This window comes from Vicugna pacos, unplaced genomic scaffold, assembly GCF_048564905.1.
Source record: "Vicugna pacos unplaced genomic scaffold, VicPac4 scaffold_20, whole genome shotgun sequence".
Lineage (NCBI taxonomy): Eukaryota > Metazoa > Chordata > Mammalia > Artiodactyla > Camelidae > Vicugna > Vicugna pacos.
In genome coordinates this window covers 40,301,396-40,328,004 of record NW_027328741.1, presented here as the reverse complement: position 1 = coordinate 40,328,004, position 26,609 = coordinate 40,301,396, and the positions used below count along the sequence as shown (strand labels likewise).

Genomic DNA, 26,609 nt, shown 5'->3' with positions numbered 1-26,609 from the left:
AAACATACATATAGACCAATGGAACAGAATAGAGAGCCCAGAAATGAACCCACAAACTTTTGGTCAACTAATCTTCGACAAAGGAGGGAAGAATATACAATGGAATAAAGACAGTCTCTTCAGCAAGATAAACATAAGACAAGATACAATAAACCTCCTAGAAGAAAATACAGGCAAAATATCTGACATACATCTCAGAAATGTTCCCTTAGGGCAGTCTACCCAAGCAATAGAAATAAAAGCAAGAATAAACAAATGGGACCTAAAGAAACTTACAAGCTTCTGCACAGCAAAGGACACCATATGTAAAAAAAAGACAACCTACAGAATGGGAGAAAATTTTTGCAAATGAAACTGACAAAGGCTTGATCTCCAGAATATATAAGCAGCTCAAATGACTTAATAAGAAACAACCAAATAACCTAAACCAAAAATGGGCAGAAGACCTAAACAAGCAATTCACCAAGGAAGACATACAAATGATCAATGGGCACATGAAAAAATGCTCAATGTCACTAATTATCAGAGAAATGCAAATCAAAACAACAATGAGGTATCACCTCAAACCAGTCATAATGGCCATCATTCAAAAATCCACAAATGACAAATGCTAGAGAGGCTGTGGAGAAAGGGGAACCTCCTACACTTCTGGTGGGAATGCAGTTTGGTGCAGCCACTGTGGAAAAGAGTATTGAGTTCCCTCAAATGTCTAGGAATAGACTTGCCATATGACCTATGAATCCTGCTCCTGGGCATGTATCCTGAAGGAACCCTACTTCAGGATGACACCTGCATCCCAATGTTCATAGCAGCACTATTTACAGTAGCCAAGACATGGATATAGCCTAAATGTCCATCAGCGGATGACTGGCTAAAGAAGTGGTATATTTATACAATGGAATACTACTCAGCCATATAAACTGACAATATAGGGCCATTTGCAGCAACATGGATGCTCCTGGAGAATGTCATTCTAAGTTAAGTAAGCACGGTAAGAAGGAATAAAGACAAGTTACCCACAGGTACAGTTATTTTGATTAAAATATCCACACAGAAAGCAAGTCACCCTCACTACTGCTGCCAGGAGGAGCATCTGAGTGTAATAGCCCAGCCAAGCAAAGTAGATTCCGAACTTCTCTCCTTAGAATTTCCTGCAGAAAGACAGAAGGAAGTTTCAGAAGACACAAATAATCACTCTGTAGCTTCATCCTCATGTTAATTTATTTTTTCTTTTTTGGGGGGCATAATTAGGTTTATTTATTTGTTTTTAAATGGAGGCATTGGGGATTGAACCCAGGACCTCATGCATGCTAGACATGCACTCTACCACTGAGCTATACCCTCCCTCCATCATATTAATTTCTGATTCTAAATCAAGGGGGCTTTAAGTTTAAACCTCCGACTCAATTCACTCTTAAAACATATCCGTTTTCATAGCAGCCCCCAAATTCTACCATGAAATAAGAAGTGTTTTATGTATCATAGAAGTACAGATCACTGGCTCACCTGCTGAAGAGAGATAAATGAGAACAGAGCAAAGGAGGGGATGAGGCCAACTCGAGAGCAGATGCAGGGGATCATCACCACTCACTGGACAGTCTGGCACATTCAACAAATCCCCCCAAAAATCATTCTTAACAGGCTTGACACAAGTGGACATCAACAAGTGGCTCAGTCATCTGCTCCTGCCTTATCTCGGGAAAGTCCCTGGAGCAAATGCATCATAAACCACAGATAATAAGGAAATGGCTGATAATGATAACAACTGCGAGTGCAATGTCTGTCTGACAAAATATTTATAAAACTCATTGACATTGAGGGAATGGGAGAGGGCAGGAGGGATGTGGCTGAGGAAGACATTGCCCTGTATTCTTTGTATCTAGCACGTCTGTTGTTCCTAGGTTTTAAAACCTTTTCTCAGTTAATCTGGAGTAGATGGAACAGGCCAGGGAGGCAAGATTAGAAGAAAGGAGGCAGGGCATGAAGTGGTGCCAGGCTGATCCTAAAAGGGAGACCGACACAGACAGGCAGACACAGAGGGTTTAGGGATGAGGTGGAACAATGAGACGGCAGCTCAGGTGTGTCTTGCTGTTGCTGATCCTTCCCTCAACTGGCTCACTGATGATTCGGCAGTGCTGGGTAAAACCTGTGGATTTCCTCAGCTCTGAGTTCTCTCTGAGGCTTCCGGCTCAGTCTGGAGCTAAGATGAGTTCCGTGGGCTTAGCCTAAGGGGGACTCAGCTCTGAGAATAGCCTGGAATCCTGGAAAACTTCACGCAGGAATCCCTTGGGCTGGACCAGTGCTCATAGAGCTGCTGTGAGACCAGCTCCATCGTCAGAGACATGGGCGTGGACCATTCCATGGGGAAAAGGGCTGAGACTGATGCCAAATCAGATAGGAGCGACAAAGTGTGTTCATTCTTATGTGACTGGGCTTTGTGGCCTGCCTCACTGGTGGCAGGCTTAGGATGGTGTCTGGCAGAGAAAACCCTGGCAATGGGTTTGAGATGTCTTGGACTTTCTTGTTAAGCTTTTTGTAATACATTCTTATCAACTATCCATCCTGAAAATGCCAAATTCAAAACTGAAAGAATGTTAGAAGTTGCCTGCTCTAACTGCCCAATGGTAAACACACCCTGCTACAGTTAGAGAGCTGGTCAGGCAGCCTCTGCCTGGATATTTACAGTGACGGGGAGTTCATTACTTCCAAAGGTTACAAGTCGGCAGGAAGGTCAGACAGAATTTTTGAACCTTAAACAGATGTCTGCCTCCTAGTCCTTGCTGAAATGCAAGGAATAATGAGGATCCCTTCAAATGTAGTTTTGCTGATTGTTATCTCTCTCTGCAAAAGCACCCCAATTCTTAACATAAATTTTTCAAAATTCAGCTTTGATTTCTTTTTATCAAACTAATGCCATACATTCAATAAAGAGTCAAACAGTTCTCGAACACCGATTGTAAAAAGGAGCAGTTCCCAACAACTGCCCCATTTCCTGGCCAGAAACAACCACGTTCAGCTCCTACTGCTGACTCTTGGAATACTTACTCCCTTTCTCTGACTAATATCCTTGTAACACAGCCTAATAACTTTTTCAGCTTTATGTATCACCTATTTAACTTTCTATTTTGGAAAATGAGGGTTCAGATCTCTTTCAAACCCCATCTCATCTACATACCCAAACCTTCTTTCTTCCAACCTTTTAATACAGTTACATTATAATTTTCATCAGCTCAGTATCCTTGCTTTACATTATTATTACTCTGTACAGACTATTCAAAGCTGTAGCAATTTGTGCTAGTCTTACCTTTTCTTCCCTACTTTGTTTTCCTGGAGTTAATAATTGTCTTGGTAGTTCATAGCTTAGATTTCTGTGCACTTAACAATTCAACCTCAGACCTTCTCTTAACGAACAACTTTCACAATACTTTCCAATACATTGTCTACAAATTTCATCTCCTTGAATAAATCTCTTCAGATCTCCTTCCACATGGATTAACGACATGCTAGTCTTGTCACAGAGCTCAAGGGGCCACTAGTGGGAAGTAACAAGGGAATACATGGACCAGGAGCAGGGAAAAGATCAACATAATTGCCTTAGCAATACATACTTAAAATAGTGGGAAAATTGTTTTCTTTACAAACACAAACACACACACAAACCCCAAAAGCCCATAAAGAATGATTAAAAAGCGGTCAAACCCATTGCCCTGCCTTCAAATTCTGTATAACACAAAACAAAAATAACAGAAGGAAGATATCAAATAAATATGAATCTCAACTGGGATTGGGTACACTCAGTGGCAGAGTGTGTGCTCAGCATGCATAAGGTCCTAGATTCAATCTTCAGTACCTCCATTAGAAAAAAAAATTAAAAAGAAAAAAAATTATCAATTTTAAATATTTACATATTAACAAATATCCTCCTTTAAAACTGTGTTCTAAAGGATAACCCGGGTTAAGGAGAAAGTGCCTCTTCGTGACTGATCCTGCTGATAATTGAGGGAGGAAATTAGAGTATGACCACATGAAATAAAATTCCTTATGAAATAATGATCCCGGGTGACAATCATTTTTGGCTGCTGTCATCACAAAAAAGAGAGTCAACTGTAATATTATGTACCTTATGACAGGAGTACAAAACTTCACATAAAAAATATTTTTGCACAAAGTTGAACCTCAATCAGACCAAGCTTTTAGGGGAGGATTAAATCACTTAGCTAAAGCCAATACATAGGATGGAGAAACAAGTCTAACACCATAGGGGAGAATGAAATCAGCCAAACAGGAAATAGAGAAACCCCTCAGCAATTTCAAGGAAAATGAGAAACAGGAAAATTATAGATTAGAACACACTTGAGAGATATGCTAGCTGCAATGTCTGAATCTTGTCTGGATCTTGATTTCAACCCCAAAACTACTTAAAAGTGTATTTTTGTGACAAGCAGGGAATTATTTTGTAACCCTAAAAAAAAGAATATTCCAATTTTATTTGAAAGAGACCTTGTCATTTCACTAATGAAAGGTTAAGCTATGTAGGATTGTCTTCAAAATGACCCCATAGTGGGGGAGGGGAGGAGATGGAGATGAAAGATGCAACAACAGTGACTCTGAGTTTATAATTCTGGAGCTGGGTGACTGATACAGGCAGGCTGGCTGTACTGTTCTCTCTATTTCTGTACATGTTTGAATCTTTCCATAAAATGTGAAACAACAAATAGACTTCAGTGTTTTAAAACCCTCACTTTGAAGGTTAAGAGGTTTGCCCAAGTAGATGGGCAACTGCATGGGGCACTGAGAAAAGAAAGAACAGACACCTGGCTCCAGACCGACCTGGGGCTACCTTGACCCTCCTCTTCTCCTAACCATCCACAGCCAGCCCATAACTGCATCCTGTCAGCCCCACTCCCCAAACGCATTCCTCATTGGCTCCCACCATCTCTCATCTGGCCCAATCCAAGAGCTTCCTACCTGGCCTCCCTGCTTCCTGAGTCCCTGCTATACATTCTCCACATTATCTTTGCAAAATGTGAATGAGAGAAAATTACTTTAGTGCTTAAGCTATCATGACTGCTTCTCACTGCGCTTAGAGTCTACACTCCTTTCCGTGCTCCTGATGCCCTTCTAAACCTCGCGTCTCATCACTCTCACCAGCGCTGGCTCCAGTATCTCCTCAAACCTGCTGAGCACATTTGTGCCTCAGGGCCAATAGACAAGCTGCCTCTATTCCATGGGTGACTTTTCCCAGATCTTCAAATTCCAGCCTCCTTTTCACCATCTCAGCTCACATGTAACCTACTCAAAGATAACTTTCTTAACTCACTTCCCCCCAAGACTCCCATCTCAACACTGTGTTATTTCTTCATTTCAATCTGACATTGTTTCCTTATTTGCCCGATTATTTTTGTTTTCTCGGTTGTCCTTGGCCTGTATCCCCCCAGCAGCCTTGCCCAAACAGCATAAGCTCCCGGGGAGCAGCCAGCGCTGGTGCTCTGAGAAGACACATGCTGAGCACGACATTACAATCACGTGGTGTAGTGAAACGGTGTCGAACAGCAGATACAGAAAAGCAGTGAGAATTTCTCTCTTATTTTATAATTTAAATGAAATATAACATTTACTCCTATTTAATGAAGAATTTGGTAGGTCTTTTTTCCCAGTTCCTAGGCAGCAACCGCTAAAGCTTCCAAATTTCCCAAGATAGGAGTGTCTATGCTATTCATGGTGGAACCTTGGATGGCTTGTGTTCATGAGATGACTCAGGATGGGGACTGGCCAGCCAGAGACACCAACCATGTGGTTAGAGGAGTGGGGCTTTAAGCTTTGTGACAAGTGAGTGGCCACCAGGAGAGGAAGGGGCTCAAAGTTTAGGGCTAAGGAAAGGTTTGACTTACAGTTAGGGTTTGGGTTAGCCATGTCGGTAGTGACCCAATAAATCATGGCTTTGTAATAAAGCCTGCAGTAAAAACTTGGGGCAACGAAGTTCAGAGCTCCTGTGAGCTTCCTGGTTGTTAACACTCTTGGAGGACTGTCACACTCAGATGCCATGAGGACAACCCTGAGCCCTTCCCACTGGAGTGCTCTCCACAACAGCTCACCTGATGAGACCTAAGGGCTGCTGCTTGTCTGTGCTTCGAGGAGGAGCCCATTCCCTGTACAGAAGGCCCTGATCGCTGGGGCAGCTGAAGTCCTCTGATGGAGGTTGAAGTGGCACTGGGAATCAGAAGCAAACAGGTGAGTGTCACTGTCACAAAATGTTCACATGTTCTGTTGATAAAATCTGGTGCTAATACTTCATGGTCATTTGTAAATAAGGGGCCCTCACTTGCCAGGAGGGATGGAGGTACCATATAATTTTTCATAATTCTCACCCAGGATTAATATTAACCCCTTGAGGGTCATTTGCAAACGTGGGTGGAAAGGAACGCTTAGATGTCACAGTCCTGGGACCACCTTGCAGATGCTTAATGTCCTACAACCGGGCCAGTCTTCCACAGCAAAAATCTAGGCCACCCAAGTGCCCAAACTGCTGCAGTGGAGGGACACCTGATGGTCCAGCCCCCTCTTTGGGCACCCAGAGGAACCTGGACTCTGGCAGGTTAGGGGCAGGGTCAATTCTAAAACCCAGGCATTTTTGTCCCCACAATTCAGTAGTTATTTGGTGACAGCAAATGGAATATAAACAACAAAGTAACTTGACATGATGTCATATATTTAGCTTACTCAAGAAACAAAGTTTAAATCCAGTCATTCTCCTTCCCACCTGACCTACTTTCCTTTCTCTTGTACTAGCACCAGATTATTACCCACCCAGCCTTAACATGGGTCCTGACTCCACTTACCTCCCTCCCAAACACCACATGAGATGATTCCTCAACCTGGATGTGGGACCAGCAATTACAAGAAGCTTTAGTGGAAAAGAACTGGTTATGCACAGATGCCAACTAAACACTGTAGAATCCTGGTGTCCCACATTAGTAATCATGACAGCTGTTTGCAAGTGTCCCCAAAGTTCATTTAAGACTCTCACTGCTAATTTTGCTGGGACATAAATATGAAACATGTGGACTGCTGGGCTGGACTGCTAAGCTGGGTCTCTAATCCAGGAAGCTCAGTGTCTGCTCCCTGCACCCAGCTCCCTGTTCTGTTCATGCATGTGCATCAAGAAGCTGTTTAATGTCCATTTTAATATCTTAAACAGTGCATTTCAATATTGTCTTCATCCACAAATACGTGTACCACACAGTAGTAATGATCAATCTTAGTATTTGCTTTCTTTGGTCTTAGAGAGTCAGATAAACAGATAGCAAAGATAACAAAGTCATAGAGGGCTATAATATAGTATTTCCTTTATTTCAATGACAAGATTTATTTAAAGAGCTTAGATATAACATCCTTGCATTTATGGCATCATTAAGCATCTGAAGCTGTTACATTATAAAAACTTCATTTCTAGCGAGATGTTATCAGTTAGAGAAGCGCTCGTAAATTTGAGGGGTTGCTGTCATCTCAGACGGAGTCCCTAAAAAATGTCAGCAATCTGCAGTATTGCCATCATGACAAGAACCCAGACAGATGAAATTTGGAAAGCCCTGTGGCTTTCTAGTGCACAGACATAAAATGTTATTTCAGAGGGAAAAGCCTGAATTACAGAAAGTGATAAATGAAATGGTCTAACATGCATTTCTCTTTCAAAGAACTAATACGTCTTTTGTCGATAATAACATCTGTCAGTAATTATGAAAAGAGCTGACAGATGCATAGTACTTAATATAAGCCAGGGCTGTTGTATCACTGACACAGATTCATTAATCCCCATAGCATCTCTACGAGGTTGGTACTACAATTATCCCCATTTTATTGGTGAGGAACTTGATAGACACAGAGGGTAAATGACATTTACAAGGTCGACAGCGAGAAACCAACACAGGTGTTCCAGCTTGAGTCTACGCTCTTGGCCACTTCTCTTTTTTTTTTTTTTGGTGGTGGGGAGATAATAAGGTAATTCTGGTGGGGGAGGGGAGGTAATTAGGGTTATATGTCTATTTTAGAGGACGTGATGGGGGCTGAACCCAGGACCTTATGCTTGCTAAGCATGCGCCCCATCACTTGAGCTGTGCCCTCCCCTCTAGAGTCTATGCTCTTAGCTTCTAATCCTCACTGTCCCACATGGTAACTGTGGGGGAAGTACAGTTTGTTCATTCATTCGCTCGTTAAACTCAGCCTTCCCAGTGCCTGAGATTCAGCAGTGAACAAGACAACATGCTTCCTGCCTTAAATGAGCTTGTCGCCTCCTGATATATTATCTTCATTTTACCCAGGAAGAAACAAGGTCAAGAAGATTAGCCTTTTCCTGTTAACACCGGAGGATACATGAGGTGCTTTATTTCAATTCTGCCATTTGACTTACACCATGGGGAGGGAAAGCTGCCTTGCAAATCCTGGAGCTCACAAACCTGTTAATCCTGAATTTTTTTTAACACTGTCCCTTACTTGATACTTGATCTGAGAAAGGATGAAGTAAACCTAAAAATGTTCTAAGAGAGCTTGTGGTTTATACAAGGTAACTAACCAGCCACTGTTTACTATCCTAACAGGAATCTGTAGGCATATTTCTTTTCTTTCTCTTTTTTCCTTTTTATGGGCAGCTTTTAAAAACCAAATCAAACCAACCAAACCAAATCACTGATAATTCAACAGCAGGTTCTAAATCACCCCCAAGACAGCAGCTAAACTCGGTTTAGACTTACAATGCGGTTTCTGGTGGTTGGATTGGAGAATGTATCTCTATGCTGAATATAAAAGTCATTCACGGAGCTCTTCTCAAATAGGGCAAAGAAAAGCTCTTGTTCCGGTTGTTGATACTTTCATCCACTTGGAGGACTTTCATAAAACATCTCAAGTTATCAAAGGCTGAGGACCGGGTTTTCAGATCATTGGGCTTCAGAGGCAATATTATGTGCAGTATCTCAGCGTATGTACAGAACACCTCCCACAGTGGGTGTACTTTTGCAAATACAAGCTTGTCATCCAAAACCTACATTGGGAGAATGAAAACACAAACCGGGAAAGTATTTTCACATTTTTAGTACACAGATTTTTCTTACGTTGCTGGTAGTTAAAGCACTTGTGTAAACACACACATATGTCACACTGGTAAAAGTGAAGATATAATAAAAATAGATTTGCAATCCATCATACATTTTTGCCTTAAAGATAATTTCTTTGTTGAAATTACTGAAAAGTTATTTAAAATCCTTACAGTTCCTTCGTAAAATAACCAATGTTTTAGATGAAGAAAAGCAAACTTGTTAATTTTTAGTCCAAATTAGTAACTAAAAATAGAAACACCAAAATATTCTTTGCAGTGGTATTGTAATGACAATTTTTTAAATTTCTGAAACCTAGGACTATTTACATATCTGTTCAATATAGTGTTAAACAGCCATTAAAAGGGATTTAAAAGATTTATATTTATTGATATGGAATATATAATAAAAGGAGAAAGTAAAAAAATGTGAAATGATAATTTTCCTTTTTGGAAGGGAAAAATATCTTCATTTGAACAAAAAAAGTTTAGAAGGATTTTATGATTCTTTATGTATAATTAAGGTACAGATGATTTTTAATTCCATTGTTCTTTCATTTTCAATTTTGGGGGGAAACTTTTTATAATAAAAAAATCTTTAAAAATGTTCTTGCATAAATACATTAATAGATATATTTATGACTATATTCTCTGGCTATTAAAAAAGATCTCCTAACTGTAGATCTGAAACATACATTCCATAATGCAGATTCTGAGTGACTCGCCTCCCAGCCCACAGCGAAGGCACGGCTAGTGTGACATGTTTCAAATACCATTCCAAGGAACATGCAGGCTCCCAGCCAATGGCTGCAAGGGGACTGACACTGATCTGGTTGCTCCCAGCTGCAGACCATCACAGATGAGGTTAGATCCACAGGCTCATGTTTTCTCTGTCAAAAGAAATCAGAAAATGTTAGGCTTTTACTTTCACCAGGGAACAAGAAGTTGTTTTTTTATGCAAAAAAATAACAACAAACCAATTTGAACCTGATGAAAAGACATTTACTCAAAACAGCACAGTAGCAATGAAAGTGTTCTGGCAGACAGGGACTTGTTGGATTCCTGTGAGTGCTGGACTCCTCACATGGAATTTCCTTGGCACTCCAGAAGGCCTGTGGTTGTCCTCATGGGTTTGTGGCCATAAGTGGTGCACAAAAGTCTCTGGCTTTGCCACAATTTCAAAGCCTTTTTGGCTTATGAAAGGTTTTGTCCTCAAATGGAGTTTTCTTGAGTCCAGTCACTGATGTCATTTACCAGAGTTACAGTCCAGATCTGATATTCTAGACTCTTAATATCTTGCAGACATTCAAATGGTTCAGGTTTGGATGTGTATTCACCTCTGCAGGCCTGGACCAAGTCCGATAAAGACACCCGGACAAGTTCAGCAAAATAAAAAGAAATTTTCCTCTCTGCAAGACTGAAATGTCTGTGAAGCTATAAAAACATCTGCACCTACAAAAATAGGGAACCAACTCATCAATAACATATCTATCCATAATGCATGGACATTCAAAATAAATACTGTATTTACTCCTATTAAATTCTATCTGGTTTTTGCCAAACTGTGTCCTAAACTGAAAGGAAGGTAGGTAAATGTAGAGAATTTTTTACCTTTTAAGGAAAAAGGAACCCTCCTACTCGATTGGTGGGAATGTAAATTGGTGCAGCCTCTATGGAGGACAGAAGAGAGGTTCCATAAAAAAATGAAAATAGACTTCCGTGTGATCCAGCAATCCCATTCATGGGTATATGTTTGGAGAAAAATTTAATTCAAAAAGACACATGCACCCCAATGTTCACAGCAGCACTATTTAAAATAGCCAAGACACTGAAACAACCCAAATGTTCACTGACAGATGACTGGATAAAGAAGTTGTGGTATATTATATATATATATATATGTATATATACATGTATACATATATATACACACACATATATACATACCATGAACACACACACAAATGGAATACTGTTCAGCCATTAAAAAATAAAATAATGCCATTTTCAATAACATGGATGGACCTACAGGGTATTATGCTAAGTGAAATAAGTCAGAGAAAGATAAACAAATATTCTATGTATTAACTTATATGTATATCTAAAAAATAAAACAAATTAATGACTATAATAAAACAGAAATAGACTCACAGGTACACAGAACAGACTGGTGGTTACCAATGGGGAGAAGGAGAAGAGGGGAGGCAGGGAGGGGTTAGGGGATTGAGAGGTAAAAAGTACTACGTATAAAATGGATAGGTTACAGGGCTGTATCATACAGCACAGGGAAATATAGCCATTATTTTATGGTGACTTTAAATGGAATATAATCTATGAAAATGTTGAGCCTCTATTTTGTACACCTGAAACTAATATGATGTAAATCAACGACTCAATTACAAAATTTTTAATCAAAGTTTTCTTTTCATATTATTTGCAATAAGTTAGAAGCCAGCACTCTCAATAGAAACATAGTGCAAGTCACAATTTTCTAGTAATTCCATTTAGAAAATAAAAAGCAATAAGTGAAATTAATTCCAGTAATAATTACATTTATCCCAAAATATCCAATACACTATCATTTCAAAAGTGTGATTGACACTTTTAAAACTTATTAATAATATTTTACATTATTTTTGTTGTACGAAGTCTTGAAAATCTATTATGTATTTTCCACTTATAGAACATCTCAATTCACAATAGCCACATGTGGCTCGTGGCTACCATACTAGACAGACCAGATTACACCATTCACACTTCTGATAAATTAGCTGCTCTTTCTTATTTAAAAAACTTGCAGAAAAGGGTTTAGATATGGCCTCTATCAAACAAAGCAACCGTGACGGTTGGGGATTATCTTCATTATAAAGTGAAAAATAAAGGTAAGAGAGCCATGCTTACACGTATGTTAATGTAACAATACCTTCTTAATTCATTCAGGACTTTACAATCTTTCTTCATATGCCAAGGATTCACTGTCACTGCGCAATGTTTTTCACTATTATCATCTTCGTGATTGAGAGGCTTCTGATGACCCTGCTTTGTGCATCTGTACATAAATTAACAAAACAGAGAAAAAGACCTTATTTAAGATAATTTAGGGGGGAGGGTATAGCTCAAGTGGACGATCATGTTCTTAGCATGCCCAAGGGCCTGGGTTCAATTCCCAGTACTTCTTCTAAAAATAAAATAAATAAATAAAAACCTAATTACCACCCCCCAGCAAAAAATTAATTTATTACTTTAATTAAAAGTTAAAAAAAGATAATTTAGTGCAGGCTTATCAGGCTACAAGAGCTACAATGAATGCCCCCACCCATTAATTTAGAAGAAGTCTCACAGTATTTCTCAACATAAAGGCTAAAATATAATTGAGAACACTTCCTGATGGTCAGAATCATTTTAACAAAAATGTAGATAATTACGTCCGTGGTGTCAAATTTCTGTAAGAGTTGGGCATGGAACATTTAGTAAAAGTGATTTTGCAGCTATCTTTGAAAGAAATGCTGAGAAATGATCTTTTCTGTTGGAAATTAGCCTGCTTTTAAATTCTTCAGTAGGCATACGTGTTTACAAACCAGGCAGGAACTGGATTATATTTTACATATACTTTAGAAACTGATTTGAATTTTGCCCTTTACCTGCAAGGCTATTTCTTAGGTAATAACATAAGCCCATTTCTTAGGTAATAACATAAGCAGGCCACTATACTAAATTTTTTTTCCCTGTTTGCTTAATCCTCACAACAACTCTGTAAGCTGCTATTATTACCCCCATATAACAGATAAAGAGCTTGAGGCAGAAAATAATTTGGGTAACTTGGTAAATGGTGGAGCTGGGTAAGACTGCAGCCAGTCTGACACTCAAGTCCATTCTTTTCACCAATGTCGGATACTGCTACCTACATTCAGCAATGACCGCTAATTTCATATTTAAGTGTGTCATTTCAAAAAGTGCAAAGCTATATTAGTACTGCTGTGTAAATTATCCGTTTGAGATGTGATTGCCAAAAGAAAAAAAGAAATAAAATCAGGGTGCCACTGAGGGGAGGGCAAACTGCATATGGACGGACACAAGGGGACTTTATGAGGACAAAGTTGCACAAATCTAGAAATAGATAAAATGGCTGACTTGTACAATTATAATGTGTGAATTTTATGGCCTGTAAATTACACCTTAATACAGCTATTAAATTAAGAAACTGGGATACCAAATTAAGACTAAAACACATATATATATCACACAAAGAACAACAGGCAAATATCAATATTTACTGCACCATTTTCCTTCATGCAGCTTCCGATCCTCACCCGTTCCTGAAAGGATGATTCATTTTTAAAATAGTCTTTAAATTTATTCAGCAAATAATTTTTGACTGCCTACTATGTACCCAGGACTAGTCTAGGCACTTGGAATAGATCAATAAACAAAACAAAATTCCTGTCCTCACGGAGCTTGGTTGGAGTCTAGCTGGGATGGGGGTGGAGATGACAATTCACACAACAGAGCAGCAGAGGAGGTGGCATGTTAGGAAAGAGGAACCATGGAAAAATCAAAAAAGGGCAAGGTAAAGAGAGTTGAGGGTATGGGATGAGGGTGATGTTGTATTAAATACCAGAGCAGGCCACACTGAGGACTGAGGTTAGAACTAAGACTTGGAGGTAAGAAGTCCCAGGTGGACGGAATAACCATCACCAAGGGCAGCGCACACCTCACATGTTCCAGAATGGGGACACGGCTGGAGCTGCAGAGAAGGGTCAGTGCAGGTCCTTCATGGCCTTGGAGGACATTGTAAGGACTGTGGCTTTTACCCAGAGTGAAATGGGGAGGCACTGCAGAAGGACGACACTATCTAACTTAGGTTTTCGAGGCTCACTTGACTGCCGGGTGAGAATAGTCAAAACGGGTCAGAGATGAAAGGTGGGAAGCCTCTGAAAAGGGCTGTGCAGGAGGAGAGGACAGTGGCTCAGGGCAGGGAAGCAGCAGTCGAGGCAGGAGCCATGGTGAGAAGTGGCTGGGTTCTGGATATGGTTTAAAGGCAGTGTTAAACCAGATCTATTGACAGAATTCATGTGGTATGTCAGTGAAAGTCAGAGTAACTCTAAGCTTTTTAACCCAAGCAGCTGGATGGATTAAGTTTCCACTAACTGAATGGGGGAGGTTGCAGGAAGAACCAGTTTGGGGGGTAGGAGAACAAAGGGCTCAGTTTTTACACATGTTGCTTTTAAGATATCAGAGTTTCAATTGAAGGTGTCAAATCAGTAGAAGATTGTAAGAGTCCAGAGTTGGAGAGAAAAATTCTAGCAGGAGACAGAAATGTGGGAATCATGGGTCACACAGGTGGCACAGGAAGACATGAAACCCAGGTAGTCAAACATTAAGATAACCTGGCATTAACCATAGAAGTTGTCCTTGAGGGCCTGCCTAGTAGGTGTGGATATCAGTCCTAATTCCTGACCACTCGAGTTTTAAAAAGCAACTTACAAATGAATTCGTGCAAGACACTGCCTCCAGTGGGTGGGTCCAGAGCTGGAGTGGGAGAATTGGATGGTGCACGCTACTCCCTACGGTAGAATGTGTGTGTGTGTACACATGTGTGTGTGCGCAGGGGGATGAGATACACCTGGCTTAAGAAAAAGAGCAAGTAAGTCTAGAAGCTGAAAGATGAAAGAACATCCAGATATGGTAGAGGGAACAGGGGAAACACTGTGTACTGTAAGACATATGCCCATAATGCCATTTCCCACCATCCTTTCATCAGGAACACAGTTGGAAAGGGGGGAATTATGTAGATACGTGTGATGTACACAAACTTTCTGACTATGTAACACTGAATATCTACATATGTAGCAAGTTAATGATATTTATATCTGCTTCAAATTTAAAAACAAGTTCACAACAGAGGGAAAATAAAATACTGAGGACTGGTAGAAGTATCATAGAAGGCCTTTCAATGCTCAGAATGGAAGCAAAAGCAGCTTCACCCCACAAAGAATGTCAATAAGAGTCAAGAATGTTTATATTTGCTTAAGAAATTGAGAGTTACAACTTCCTGCTTTAAAGAATTAACATAAGACAGATACCACACTATAAGCAACGTCTATACTGGAGATTTCTTAAAGCTATTTTAGTTCCTGCTTGTTCTGATGTACTCCAGAAACTCTGCAAAGAAAACCTTCTATTCAAAGGCTTAAAGGAATAAAAAAAGAAATAACACTGCATTCTTTTCAGTGTTCTCTGTACTGAAAGTCAATTGCAAATGCAGCACCCTGCCACAGGTCTACATTTTTAACAATAAAGACCTTTGCGCAATTTTTCAATTGCTATGTGACTTTGGGTCAGTCTCTCACTAAGAAGCAGAATGGAGTACCAGAAAATGACACATCAGGTCTAAAACTACAGATGTGGGAGATGAACCTACACCAGGAAACAGCTAAGTGGGAGGGTAAGGTTTACCTTTTAAGTTACCGTAAGTGCAGTTACACCTGCTCCCTGCTTCCCCTGTGAAGTGAAGAGCTAGTCTTTTCCAGAAAAGCTCTCATTCTGAGAACTGTCTTCTTTAAAATATTCGGAGATTCTCTTTTAAGGTTCTTTCACTTTTAAGCCTTTCCCCAACTCTACATCCTATAACAAGTGTAAAAATTATCCTATAGCCTATTGTTACAGAACATACTCTACAAAAGCTGAGGTTTCCCGGGGTTTGGATCCCAGAACTCTGCTACCAGATAATCCTAAAGCTTTCCTTCCATAACAGACTCTTCTGCCAATTCCCAGCTGCGGGCAAATTCGGCTTCTCAGACCAGGTAACTTTCTAACTCTGCCTACGAACACTCTGCTGCCAGTAAAGGAACTCTCAGACAGAAAGCACACAATGCCCCTAGTGAGGGTTGCCTCCTTCAATCAATCAAGATGCCATCACCAAGCAAATATTTAAACCAACTGCAAAACCTCTGAAGACAACTTACAAACAATATACTTTCTATGGAGGCATACTATTTGCTCTGGAATAGTGATTTCCATTGGAAGGAACAAAGGACCACATGACCCAAGCAATTTTTTAAAACTACACATAACCATCCCTCTTCACGTGAGGATTCAGGCAAGACGGTCTTACAGGCCTAGGTGTAACAGAATGACAGCACCTCTAGGAGTAGGGTGAAAAGTAGCGAGGTAGACTTCTAGTGAAAGGGGGTGATGTAATAGGCCCCATCGCCCACTTACCTACCACCACAGGACAATCATCTCAGATCGAGAACAAACACTTTGGGAAACAGGTTGTTTATATTTTTATGGTATTCTGGTGGAAATAACGCCCTGAGTCATGTGAAGTTGTGGCTGCAAAATTGAACAGGGGACTGGACATTTTCACATTCAGGACAAAAGTAGCCCCTGGATAGCCACCATATCTGCTCTCCCCTTTGCCTGTTCACCCCAAAAGCTGCAGAACTCTCCTGCTTGCAATGACACCCACCACTTCTCACAAATTCTTGCAAAGTTCACATCAGCAGCTGGTGGTGTCAAAGTCGCCATTTGTACTGCTATGAAGTCCCTCCATTACTTTATATCCCTTCTATTTTCTCTGTTGTCTTCCTAGCTACACTTGCATCCACAAGATGGTTACCGCACTAACATTGCCTCTGTAATCAGTCCAGGATATAGGAAGTAGAGATTCAACTGTAACCAGTCCCAGAATACTTGTCATCCCACTCTAGTGTCCCAAAAAATACTCTGGCATCCCTCATCTCACTCAAAGAACCACTGCATTACTTAGAGGTTGTAAAATTAGAGGGCTTTCTCTACTGGGAAACACTTTGGCTTGTGGTAGAGTTGTGATTTCAGTTTTTGCAACTACTTACAGGCAAAAAGACATGGCCCGCAAATTTTCTTCAAGCGTTTGATATTTAAACTTTCATTAGATACAGAGCCAGTGGACTAACCGTAATCTATGAACATATGGTCATATTATCAAATAATGTTCATGTCTACCTTACAGACATGTAAGGACTTGGATTACACCTGCAGCCTCTAGGCCTTTAGAATTGGATGTGAAGCATCCTGTGAGATAAAAAACCTCCTATCCAGTCACAGAACACAATTACAGACAACATGACACTAATGTCACTGAATACTTTAGTATAGTCCATGTATGGTTAAGTTACATCTCCAATTTCTCAGAGCTGGAAAGGAGATGTCTAGAAAAGCTGGAAAAGCCCAATTACCAAAACAGCTCAAAAGTTAAAGCAGACTCCTGCACCTCCCAGAACAGAGGGCGGAGGGGGCATTGCCCACCACTCTGTCCTCCCCCAGGACGTGGCATGTGGGGAAGCAGGCAGGAATGGGTGGCTGGGACTCGGAGGTGGAGAGGTGATGAAAGCAAGAGTGGAACTGCTCTGGTCCTAGAACAACAGAGCTGTAAAAAGCTCGGCTTCAGTTCAACCAACTCCCTCTCCCACTTTCCCTCCCACCTACGTGACAAACAGAGCACAGCCAGGCACTTTCTGCCCATGACGGTGACTACTAGCAGGAAAGGGACCAGGATAAAAGCATGTCCTATAAAAGATCAGTCTGATTTTAAGGCTATGTTATAAACAATGAACAGCACTCTCAGAGTGGGACACTTGTGAGGCGCTCAAGTAGGGAGGAGGAGGTTGAGGATCCATTTCCAGCACTTCCATGTCTTTTATCACTCCTATTTCTGACCTTTCCTTTGCCACTTTTTGTAGCACTGCCATCACTGGCAGGTAAAGGGGCAGCAATGTGACTTGGCCGTTTGGCTGATGGGGCTACATTTCCCAGCAGTGGAATGAAAAGGCACTGGAAGAGGATCAGCTGGAAGATGTGCACTGCAGTCCTGGCCTGTGCCAAACACTAACCAGGTGATCCTGGGTTAGGCTCTTAGTCTCTCTGGGCTTCCGGCTGTTTACTTATAAAATAAGGTTTTGTCATTACACAAATATATCCAATATGAAATGTAACGTGAAAGTCAAACATAATGACATCTCACCTGCTTGCCTCAGGGAACTGTACAAGCACTGAACACTATGTGAATGTAAACACAGTCTTAAGAAAACTATTGAGATAAAGCGCTAAACTGAACATGGAGATAAAGTTTTTTGGATTTTCTTGGCTTTCTTTTTTAACTGCAACACTGAATTAATAGTTATTAGCTATAATCCACACCACCACCACTGCGAATAAATAAAGAAGGCAAGCACTGCCTGGATGCCTGTTATTGCCCGATGCTAAGCAGGGTGAGGGGTATAAAGGAGGCTGAACAAGTGAGTCTTCTCCAGTTACCAGCTAAGTGAGGAGACACATTGGAAATCACCCAGGAATGGTACCAAGTCAGTACTCAAATCCAAGATTACAGGCTACTGATCATAAACAGTACAGGAATACAAAGAAGAGCTAGAAGTATTTGGAATAAATAGGGAAGACTCTATGAAGGGGATGGGGCTCCAACTAGTTCTCAGGGCAATTCTAATCTGTTTTAACTGAGGACTGGATAGGAAAAGGCTGGTGACTCCTGGTTTTTAATAAGGCACAGGTTACCCTAGGAGGCTAAGTTACATAATGATTGGAAAAAATAATGTAAGTCCAAAATGATGAAGGGTCGAGACTCCCTGGCTGAGATCTGGTTGTGTTAAGTCTTTGACTTGACTGTAGATGTTGGAGCACCAAAACTCTAGGTTGACTGAAAGGGGGGGAGAGAATATCCAAGAATTCAGCAGAAGGAAAAATTCGTGTATCAGGGATGAAAGCTCTTCATCAGAGTATCAGCAATCAGAATAGACACTTGAAACCAACAACATACAGTTCAAGAAGCTGACAAAATGTGGAGGGTGGTGAGAGAAAGACAAATCAAAGACCACTCCAAGCCTTTGTGTATTCAAGACCGGAAGAATGATTATCCCACTGAATAAGTGGAGACGCTGCAAGAAAAAAGATTATGAAATCAGCTTTAGACATGTTGAATCTGACGTATGAGCTAAGAGTAGGTTTTCTCTAAGAAGCTCAAAATTCAAAACTGAAGCACAGATGTTGAGTACAGACTTAAGATGCAGATGGACAAGACATGATAAATCTCCTAAAAGAAAACATAGGCAAAACATTATCTGACATAAATCTTAGCAACATTCTCCTAGGGTAATCTACCCAGGCAATGGAAATAAGAGAAAAAAATAAACAAAAGGGACGTAATTAAACTCATAAATTTCTTCACAGCAAAGACAACCATAAGTAAAACAAAAGGAAACAACAAACTACGAATGGGAGAAAATATTTGCAAATGATACGACTAACAGAGGCTTAATTTTCAGAATATATAAGCAGCTCATAGAACTTAATAACAAAAAAACAAACAACTCAATCTTAAAATAGGCAGAAGACCTAAAGAAGCATTTCTCCAATGAAGACACAAATGGCCAATAGGCACATGAAAGAATGCTCGATATCACTAATAAACTGAGAAATTCAAATCAAAACTATAATGAAGTATCAGCTCCCATCAGTCAGAATGGCCATCGCTCAGAAGTTCATGAATGATAAATGCTAGAGAGGCTGTAGAGTGAAGGGTACCCTCTTACACTGCTGGTGGGAATCTAGTTTGGTGTAGTCATTATGGAAAGCATGGAAATCCCTGAAAAAACTAAAAGTAGACTTACCCTATGACCCAGCAATCCCACATCTGGGTATATAACTGGAAAGAACTCCAATGTGAAAAGATACCTGCACACCAGTATTCACAGCACCACTGTATACAATAGCCGAGACATGGAGGAAAGCTAAATGTAGCAACAGATGACTGGATAAAGAAGTTGTGGCATATTTATACACTGGAATACTACTCTACCATGAATAGGACAAAATAAAACCATTTGCAGCAACATGGATGGAGCTAGAGATCATCATTCTAAGTGAAAGCAGCCAGAAACAGAAAAATACCAAATGATACCACTCATATGTGCAATGTAAAAAAAGAGAGAAAAAGACACTGTGAACTCATCTACAGAACAGAAACAGACTTGCAGACTTAGTAAACAGTCAAGGTTACCAGGGAAAGGGGATAGGAAGGGATAAATTTGGGAGTTCGAGATTTACAAATGTCAGCCACTATATATAAAAAGAGATTTTAAGTTAAGTTTCTTCTATATAGCACAGAAACCTATGTTCATTATCTAGCAATAACCTGTAATGAAAAAGCCGATACAGCCACCAACTGAGGAAGCAAGAGAAGAAAGGAGAGTTAGTTATGCTGGGCTAGAGCCGACTTCTAAAATCCTTGTCAGCCACTGAGGCTGCCCCGAGTACACTGAGCTTTCCTTCCAGGGACAGGCGGACATGACATGCGTCCTGCAAACCTGGGGCAGCAGAGGCCGTCCCCAGGTCTGGCCCTAGGGGAGATGGGAGCAAGTCCACCTGCTCCCCTTGGGGCAGCACCCCTCCCTGCAGCCCCCGCCACCTGACTGCACCACGCCTGCCTCTCAGGAAACCACTGACTTGAAAACAAGTGGTCCACGAACATGGGGCAGCGGCAGGGAGATGGGCAGCGACCTGGCAAGCTGGTAGATTTGCCCCCATCTCCCCCACGGCCTGTCAAGGGCTCGGCCTCTGCTGCTCCAGGCACGGTCCGCAGGTCAGCCTGCTCTCGGGAGGAGGGCACAGTGTGGTCGAAGGCAGTGGCGGGTTATGGTGTCTGCCCATGGGAGCCCTTGGATTTGCTTCAAACTCCCCAGCGCATGGCCTGAGCTTGGCCTCTGCTGCCTCAGGTTCGTGGAACTCAGGTTACAGGTCAGCCTGCTCCTGGAAGGCGGGTGCTGTGCTGTCAGGGAAAGGTGGCGGCTGCTATGGCGGGATTGGGGCTGCCCTGTGAGAGCGGGGGTTGCAACAATTTCCCGCTGCTGCTGCAGCCATCCCAGCACACTGATCGCACCGAGCCCATCTCCCAGGAGCAGACTGACCTGTAACCTGAGTCCCACTAACCTGGGTCTTTAGAGGCCGCCCCCAAGGTCAGGCCGCGGGTAAGATGGGAGCAAATCCAGGGGCTCTCATGGGGCAGTCCCCATTCCATCCGAGGCCCCGCGACCGCACCACACCCGCCTGCCAGGAGCAGGCCATCGTCTGAGGGCCAGTCGGAGATGCTCTGGAACCGTCCACGCGCCCTCCCAACTCCCGGGGCTGTACCTGCTCTCCTAAACCCGGGTAGAAGCGGCGGCAAAAACGCGGTGTTCAGGAACTACTAATACCGGGGTTACCACGAACCACAGCGGCGGCTGGGACCCGCCTCTGGGTCCTAACGGGACGCGCGGCCGGGACCTCACCTCCGCACCCCTCCCTGGGCGCATCCTCAGCTGCACAGCACAGGCGTCACCCGCCGGCTCCCCGAGCAGCGCGCCCCCACCAGCGCCCTCTTAACTGTCCGGCAGCGGCAGCCGAGCCGCGGGCAAGCGGCGGCCCAGGCCCCAGGCCGTGTTCCTCTTCCAGGAGCTGGTCCAGGAGCAACCGGCTGCCGCCAGCTTCCACGCGTTCTGGGTGGGTTCCGGCGTCCGCGCGTCTGTCCGTCTGCGCGTGCGCGCCCCTCCTCCTCCCGCCCGCAGCGCAAACTGCTCGGGTGGGTCTCCTGCTTTACCGGCCCTGGCCGCTGGGGCCGGGAGGAGCCAGGTGGGGCCCCTCCTGCTTGTCCCGCTGGGTCTCCATCCCCAGAGCCTTCACCCAGCCACCGACTGGGTCCTGGCACAGAACTAGAACCACGACTGCCCTAGGCTAGGCCTCACCCACCCAGCCCCACTTCCCCTGATCAACTTCCCCTCCCTGTTACTACCCTCCCACCACTGGCCAGGCCCAGTCTCCCACCAGACCTTGAAGACAGGGCTCCTTCTCCTCACACCATTGTCCCTGCCCTGACACTCCATCCTGCTAGGTCCTAACCTATGGCCCCTACACCCACAAGCTTACCCCTCATGCCTCAACACAGGACACCCAACAACCTGAAATTATCCCCCTCACCTCTCAGCCAGGTCATTTCCACTCTGATCGGGCCCCACACCTCTCAACCTGTACCCCCACACCATGGGATCCCCTTCAATCTGAGTGCACCCCTACTCTGAGCTCACTCACTCACCCCCACCCTGTGGTTGGGGTGGGGAAATCCGTGCTCCAGTAATGATGACTACTGCCACCAGTGGGGGATCGAGCCTAGTGTGCACCTTCATAGTTAATGTCTGAGACTACAGGGTGAGGCAGGCTGGGCTGAAGGTGGTTCCAATTCCCGCCTTGGCACCCTGATCCCCGCAGCCTGTGCCTCAACTGACCCGATGGGTCAGGTTGATCCCAGGCTGCCAGCCACTGGCCTTGGGCTTTGGGTGGTTGATGGTACTGATGGTGATCTGGACCCCTAGGGCGGAGGCACTGGGCACGCGGACCTTTGGTGTGGGGGAGTTCAGAGTTTGCACTTGATCCCAGGGTTACACAGCAGATGGTGGGCTGTGTGCATGGGGCTGTGTGCATGGCATGGACTCAGCACAGGTGGGTGCAGGGACCTTGTTCATTCACACCAGGCCAGAGGGAAGAGGAAAGGGAGTTTTTAAAGTGTCAAAGTGAGGAATCCAAAGCTTTAGAGCAAAGTAGGAAGGTGCACTGGCCAGGCCACCATGGATCTCACCGCGACGCTTGTCCCTTGCATCAGGGGAGACTGGCAGTTGACTGGCCAATGAGACATCCCCTGCTGTGGTATAGTTTACAGGCAATTGAAGGGATTTTGAAAGGTAATTTTAATCCAATAATTGTCAGTTTCTCTGCGGTAGATTAGGTCCAAAATCATGGTGAATCTGGCAAGGATCCTGCCTGAAATCCAGCCTGGGACAGTGGAGGACCCACCCAGGAATCATCCACTTAGCTCTCACCAAAAGTCACTGTAATAGAGAAGAACAAATCTGACTCCATATTGGATCTGTTCTTTTTCTTTAACCCTCTGCAGTGTTTTCTAGGCTTAGACTTGCTAGCTCTGCACTTTTTGTAAAACAGGGTTGCCTTTAGCCTGAAATAAACAGGAGAGCCTATTCTCAAAAGTCTGAGCTTTAAGGATATTAACACTTTGCACTCCTATAAAGATAACAAGTTGCAGAATAGAAAAAGTTAGTTTTGTTGCAGGTTTTGCAGAAACACCATGATCTGACCCACGTGGACAGCTGCAAAGGATTCCAAGAACAAGGAATTTCTACACCAACAAGTTTGCAACAACCAACCACAGCCCCTCCACTTTTTAGCAGAATAAGAGCCTGAAGTTGACATGTGGAAGATGGTTCTCCAAGATATTAGTCCGCCATTATCTTGGTTTACAGCTGTTTATGTAGACCAGGCCTCTGTAAGTCCTCTAACAAAACAAAAGTAGTTTTCTATTCTACAACCTGTTGTCTTTATATAAGTGCAAAAGTGTTAATATCCTTAAAAATCAGAGCCTTGAAAGTAGGCTCTCCTGTATATTTAAGGCTAAAGGCAACATTGTTTTACAAAGGTGCAGAGCTAGTAAAACTAAGCCTAGAAAAGAGGGCAAAGGGTTAAAGCCAAAAGGACAGATCTTCTATGGAGTCAGATTTTTTCTTTTCTATTATACTATATTCTATTTTTGTTTTAAGTATATAAGAATAAAGTTTAGCCTTTTTCCATTTTAAATTGTGCAATTTTAAGGAGCATTAATTGCATTCACAGTGCTGTGAGACCAGCACCACTTGTTTCAGACTATTTCCTTCCTCAAAGTAAAAGCTTGTATACAAAGAGCACCCCACGTCTTACCTCCCCCAGCCCATGACAAGCCCTAATCCCCTTTCTCTCTCTATGTCTTTACCTATCCTGGAGGTTCCCTATCAATGAAATCGTATAAAAGGTGGCTTTTTTTTGGTTTGTCTGCCCACATATCTTAAGTAGGGACGGGTGAATTATTTTTTTTCACGTGAATTAGCATTTTTGTATTTTGAGAGGAAAGTCCAGATGGATTAAAGATGAGACGTACCATATGAAGCCCTTTTAGTAACTCTGTGTATAATCTCGGGGTAGGCACTGCTGTTCTAAGTGTGAAATCAGAGCCAGAAGGGAGATGCTTAGCTCTTCTTGTGGCAAAATCAAACCAAACAAAAGCAGAAAACAAAGGCCAAGAAAGACAGCTGGAAAGACAAACCACAGCCTGGAGAAACCTTTCCTCATGACCCAAGGTCGGAAAAAAGCTTCACATCCCTGTGGTCCAAAAAGCTCTTGAAGCCCAGTGTTCTGAAAAGAAACAAAACACACAGAGTCAGTTCCAACGAGAGGCAGTGCAGGTGGCCGGTTTGTGCTGGAGATGCTCGACCTCTCAGGTGAGGACACAGGCAGACAGACAGACTGCAGAGACAGCATTGGCCACCATCACCCTGGCAGGTCTTTAGCCCGGTGACAACCAGCCCTGGTGACAATGTGAGCAGGCAGAGGCCCCAGGAGGTACCCTGGAAGGAAGAGCAAATGGACGCTCCTCTCCAGCAGAACAAGGTGTAGGATACATCAAAGTGCCACAGGTGCATCCCTTCCCTAGCAGTGCTGAGCCTTAGAGAAGATCCCACCAAAGTGCTTGCACAATTTTCAAAGATAATGTTTCTTCAGTAACATGAATTCAAAATAATCAATATGTCATCAAGGGATTTTCAGAAGTGACCTGCCCTGGACCCGTACAATACACACACATAAATACACACATATACACATAAATATATACACACATACATACAGGAAAACAGACAGACAGACTGAAACACAGAGAAGCACGGGGAGACAGAGAAACAGAGAGAGAGACAACTCAGAGAGGCACTGAGAGACAGAGACCGAGAGAAAGAACACTGGAGCTGGTAATGAGTGGAACTCACATACATTTTCACAAGTCAGTCTATGTGTCAGAACCTGGTCCCAAAGTCGATCCACCCTCCAGGGGAGGGTGTGGGGATCCCACAAGGGTGTGGGAACAGAAGGCAAAAAATAGGAATCCATTGTGGGGCAGCCCACCACAGAGGCCGAGATGGGACACTGGGCCTGTATGTCAACATGACAGAATGACCTAGGAGGTTGTATGCCAGAGCGGACGATGTCAGAGTTGTATTTAATTTCAGTCTCATGACTGGGAGCGGGGAAGCAAGCAGCAAGGAAAGTGACTTTCTCCAGACCCCAGGGCAGACCCCGGCCTGTGTGGGGTGTGCTTTGAACTCTGCCAGCCCTCTGTGGGGTCCTTCCTTTGCTGAGTCTGTGCACGATCTCCCTGTGATGCGAGCCCGTGGGGGTGACAGAAGCAATAGGTGTTTCTAGGTCTAGAGACAGGATGGGTTCTCTAGGAAGCAGGGGCCAGAATGATCCCCACTGTGCTGATGGGGGATTGGGGAGGCCCTGAGAGGCACATGGCTTGTCCAGGATGATAACACTGCTGAGTAGGGGGAGCCAGGTCTGAACCCAGCTGTGTCTTCAGAGCTGCGGCACTGGTTGCATCCAGGCCTCCCCAGGGCTATGGGGGGGGCCTGAGTTGGTGTCACTGTGTGTGGACATGGCATGGAGTGAGAAATGAGAGATTGGAAGCCCAGAAAGGCCCTTGAGGAGCTTTGTGTCAGGAGGAAGCTTGGAGAAGTGGACCCCAGGAAGTGACCTCACTTCCCTGGCAATAGAGCCCAACAGAACTTGGAACCGAAGTCACCAGGCACCCACTCTGTAGAGAAGTCCCTACTCAGCTCACCTGGTTGGAGACAGAGGCATGTTCTGCTGCATTCCATTATCCTGAGGCCGCAGGCCCCAGAAAGCCCGCAGCGAGGGTCTCTACCAACGCTGCCGGCACTGGGTCAGGTCTCACCCAAGGCACCTCTGGCCTTTTGGACAGAGAGACCCAAAGGTAACACAGGGAGGCCCAGGGCAGGCCCCTCCAGGCTGGGCCACCACTCAGATCCCATCCAGGTAGCCACACGGCCCCATCCTGCCTGGTGGAGGTGGAGCAGTCAAGTTGGGGATGGGTATCTGCCTCAAGAAAGAGAAGGACAGAGGCCTGGGGGGCCCAGTCACATAGACAGCCCAGGACAAAGCTGGCTGGCTGAGATGTGGAGAGGCTGGGAAGGGTCCTGCTGCCCGAGGTGGAGCCCATGCTCTCTGGGTATGTATTTTCCCTCCCGGATGTCTGAGCTGAAAAAGGTTCTGGTCTGATCTAGCAGCAGAGGGTAGAGTCTAAGGAATCAGGAGTGTTCCTGGCCGGGAAGGACTCTGAGACTTCCATGCTGGGTCAGCTGCTGGTCACTATCATTGCAGAGCCAGATACCACATATTGAAAAGAAGCTGATGAATAAGAACACCAACGCCCCCTCCCCAAGTGAAGGGCTGGTGTGTCACTCTTCTGAGGGCCAGCGCAGACTCCTGGTGGGTCTGGATAAGGAGGGGTCCCCACCACCATGGCCCACAAATCAGTGGGGCAGGCCTCCGACCCAGACATCACCCAGGGCTCTCCCAGGGACCTACCCGGGGCTGACGGGTAGCT

The 26,609-nt window shown here is 43.6% G+C and overlaps 1 long non-coding RNA gene across 1 annotated transcript; it reads right to left on the bottom strand.

Moving 5' to 3' along the window:
• Positions 1–9,801: 9,801 nt before the first annotated feature.
• Positions 9,802–21,632, bottom strand: LOC140694011 (uncharacterized). Its single transcript, XR_012069736.1, has 3 exons — positions 21,406–21,632; positions 12,009–12,134; positions 9,802–9,975 (listed from the first exon to the last, which is right to left on the bottom strand). It is a non-coding gene; the product is annotated as an uncharacterized lncRNA (long non-coding RNA).
• Positions 21,633–26,609: the final 4,977 nt, after the last annotated feature.